The sequence below is a fragment of the Vitis riparia genome, chromosome 13 (genome assembly GCF_004353265.1).
Source record: "Vitis riparia cultivar Riparia Gloire de Montpellier isolate 1030 chromosome 13, EGFV_Vit.rip_1.0, whole genome shotgun sequence".
Classification (NCBI taxonomy): domain Eukaryota; kingdom Viridiplantae; phylum Streptophyta; class Magnoliopsida; order Vitales; family Vitaceae; genus Vitis; species Vitis riparia.
Genome location: NC_048443.1, coordinates 3,148,368 through 3,152,466, shown reverse-complemented (window position 1 = coordinate 3,152,466; position 4,099 = coordinate 3,148,368). Strand labels below are relative to the sequence as shown.

At 36.4% G+C, this 4,099-nt stretch overlaps 1 long non-coding RNA gene across 2 annotated transcripts; it reads right to left on the bottom strand.

Annotated features, from left to right (window-relative positions):
• Positions 1-439: 439 nt before the first annotated feature.
• On the bottom strand, positions 440-1,781 carry LOC117928919. Of its 2 annotated transcripts, XR_004653676.1 has the most exons (4): positions 1,652-1,781; positions 1,206-1,379; positions 741-1,118; positions 440-643 (listed from the first exon to the last, which is right to left on the bottom strand). It is a non-coding gene; the product is annotated as an uncharacterized LOC117928919 (long non-coding RNA). The 2 variants fall into 2 exon arrangements; XR_004653675.1 differs by lacking the exon at positions 440-643 and having other exon boundaries at positions 647-1,118.
• Positions 1,782-4,099: the final 2,318 nt, after the last annotated feature.

Here is a 4,099-nt window from a genome sequence, read left to right as displayed (position 1 = left end):
AACCAGAGAACTGGATAAAGAACCTGAAAACAAGGGTAGTGATTGAAAATAGGAGGATAACATCATTCATTCAGAGGTCCATTTCAATCGAAATGAGTATCAAGGTTATCTGCCTTGTACACAAATTGAAATTTTGCATCCTGATAATCAAATACACCTTCACGTCCAAGGAATTATATATCAAATCAATGAGCAAGTTAGAATAAGAACTGTACACTTCTTTTTCAGGTGTACAATGCTTTCTCTTTCATGACCCCCGGTATTTTCTGAATGCATTCAGGAATACCATTTTCTTATCCATCAAAGTATTTGGCAGTCCATTATTACAATTTAGACATAGTTATCTATATATAATATATGCACAATTAACGTTATTTTCATATTATTCCTTAACCTGGAGATTGTTTGGTTTTAGTTACTAAGCAGTTCAACAAATTGCTGCACTATTTTTATTTCAACAGCATAGATGGAAGCCGGTTTTGCCTCTACCTTGAAAGCTAGAATTTAACTGTTGAACCTTGCAATCATGATCAAGACTATCTGGAAAAAACATCAGCAATGAGCCTGCAGGAGCCCCTTTTAAAATTAAGTTCTGTAGCTTGTCATATTTATCTCCATTCATAAAAGTAACAATCTCAATTAGCTGCAGGGGAAGGGAAAAAATGTTATTTATTCCATTGAATTCAAGTAAAAGCAGTACAACTTTCAAATATCTCATTCCTCATGAAGAAGAAACTAACTTTGTAAGCGGCAAAATTGTAGGACTTGCATAAGATGCCTTTTGAGCACAACAGATATTGGGAAACATTGTTCATATGCTTACAGTTAAGAGACCGAAGAACTGGACATGTACACAGTTCTGATGCCAATAGTAAGAGAAACCTTCTGGGTGAAACAAGAAGTCTGCCAGTGTGAAGGTGAGATCATCCAGTTGATTTGATATATGAACTTGGTAACCAAGGAGAGGACTTTGCTGCCATTTCTTACTCTTCATAATTAGCTGTAGCATTGCACGTTCTGCTCCCACCACATTAGTGATTCTGCACTGTGTTTGCTTCACCTCTGAGACCTCCAAATCTCCACTTACTCATCCATGTAGGTCTCAAGGATTCGAATGTCTAATAAAGTAGAGAAGGAAAAAAATTATTTCAGCGGGAGCTAGTGTGAGTATGAAATAGGTCACAGGTGCAATCCCATTTCCTTACCTTACTGTGCCATGGGAACTTTTCAGGTTTATTATAAGCTTCTGAAAGGGCTTCGAGAAAGTTATTGTTGTCTTACAGCACATGGTTCGAGACAACCCCAGCAAAATAGAACAGCTATAGTGATACTGAAAGCTTTTCTTATAGCCAACAAGTTGGCACTACACTAGATCGAGCCTGCAATATTGAAATGCAATTTGTCCCTTAACAAAGTCTTATATTCAATTTTGAAGTGAAAAAATAACTAGTTTTGAAAGTTCAGATCAACTTGTAATTTCTATTTCTAAGGGTTTTGTTAACAACCCATTCAATGACCTGCATCAAAAACTACATCTGTTTACTTGACCTGACACCAAGTAAACTAATTTTCTATGCAGCAAAATTGTAGGTCTTGCTTAAGATGCCTTTTGAACACTACAGATATTGGGAAACATCTTTCATATGCTTACAGTTTAGAGACCGAAGAACTGGACATGTGAACAGTTCTGAGTGAAACATGAAGTCTTCCGGGGTGGTGGTGAGATCATCCACTTGATTTGATACATGAACTTGGTAACCAAGGAGAGGGCTATGCTGCCATTCCTTCTGATTTCAAATGTATTCAAGAAAATCATTTCCTAGAAATACAAGAACTGGCAGTAGGAGAAGCGTGAAAAAACGAACAAATAAGAGGGATGAAAGTATACCATCCAACATGAGGCGATATTCAAGTGGAACAAACTCTTCTAGAGGCATTGATCAAACTTGTGGACACCTATAATTCACCCTGAAATAAAAATATGGGTAATGTCAAAATTACAAAAGCAGTTCCTTCAAAAACATATAAAATGATAATATGAGATATTGGTGGTATACTTTTCAAGCATCTTCAATCATATTAGACATACAACAACCTCTTGGATGAAGCATATTCTCTACCATTTTGAAAATCCTGATATTAAAACAAAAGAAACTAAAACAAATAAGAAATAATTATTAAAAAGCAGAAAATTATAATTTTATATATAGAAACACAACGACAAATAACACACTTAGGGACAGTTTTACACTTTGTATCTTGCAACTTGTTTCTCCTGTTAAATGAAGAAGAAAGGTAGGAAGAAAGAAATTATTATCCTCTCATATCATAGATGCAAATGAAGCAGCTGTCAAAAGTAGGAAAAGAGGTTAGATTTGTAGATCAGAAATATATTGTGACTAACATGCCTGAACTAAAGAGATGGAAGTCCTTCATGCATTAGTAATTTGTCCTTGGTAGATATGAATTTTTGGGACATGAGAAGCCGTTTGGCTAATTAGCAACGACCTCCTTTTAGGATCCCTTCTAGCAATGATTTCAAGCTTGACAATAAATGATAACAAGCTTAATGATGTGAAGTACGACTCTAGTCTACTGTAGTCAACAACCAATCAGTAGCGTCCTAAGGTGTTAGATTCCTAGAGCATTGACATGCTCAAGCCCTTGAAAGAAGCATTAACTTTAGACAAGGTCAAGTGCTAAAAATTGCATGTTATCTTCATCCTTGTTCTCTAACAAAAGAATCTACCTGCAACAAAAAAATTCTCGAAGTTTCCATGTATAAGATGGAGACAAATCTCTGACATTATTCAATATTGGATATCTAGACTCCATAAAAATAGACAATGACAAGTCATGCCTACCAAAACTAAGAATTAAAGATCTAAATCCGATCAAGACATGTAATGACTCAATACTCTTAAAACTATGCACCCGTTGATTCATGCCTAATTGGTGTCTCAGCTGATGTATGTCCAGCTGGTGCTCCTTGATGGCAGGTGTAATCAACAAAATTTTTAACCTATAACACCATGAACTAGGGTAGCAAATACAAAGCTACTATAGCATAGTGGCTCTAGGATCGTTCCACTGGGAAGGGTACTCAAGGTTGAAAATGATACCAATTCAAAGTAAATTGGTGCTGTTTCATTTCAAGATTAGCTTAAGAAATAGAACACAAATTTTGGTTGGAAAATGTTTGGACTTAGATTAACAATACGACAAGTGATGAAAATTACTTAAGAAGAAAAGCATTCCTTGGAGATTCAGGTATACAGGGGAGGTTTTTCATGCAAAATCATAGCTCCGATCAGTTGGTTCATTTCCTCACATTAGAGAATTAACTTAAAGTCAATTCTCTAACAGGTGCTGCACAAATGCATCCCTCAATTGGATTTCAGCTTTAATTCTCTCACTGATGCAACTTGCAATGGTTTGAGCCTCTCACTTAGCCTTTACCATTCAAGGTGATCTTTAACCTTGGATTACCCGTCAAAAGCTCGCAAGAGGTAACTAATGGATGTTTCCTAAGAGTCCAAAAGCTTACCAAGTGTTGGCAATTCTAGAAAATCCTACCTTCAAGTCACCTCCCAAAGGCTCGCAAGGGGTAAACTAGTGAATCTCCATGGATGGAGATCACTTGCCTTACCAAGTGTTGGCCCAGGTGACTCCAAGGCGTTTTAAGTTAACTAAAAACGTAGAAACCATTCATGGGACACACTTACTCTTCATTCATAGCTGAAACCACAAAGCTTCTGATTCTTGCACTTGGAACCTTTCCCGGCAACCTTAACTCCAAGGAACTAAAAGGTTTAGCTACTCATTCTCTGGGGAAAGCTCCTCAGAGAGTGCATAACTTAGAAATATGAAAACACAATCAAAGAGAGAAGGTAAGGTAGAAAAGAGCTCAAACTCTGTATATTACTTTCTTTCAAACTTACAAAAAGTTCAACACTCTAACACCCTCAGAACAGGCTCCTCGGGCTCTCTTTAAACCAAAAATACAATTACAGCTATTACATGATATTTTGCCAAATTCCTAACTTAAAAGCTAAGGAAATCTATCATTGGTGACTTACAACGAGAATTTGGGCATTTA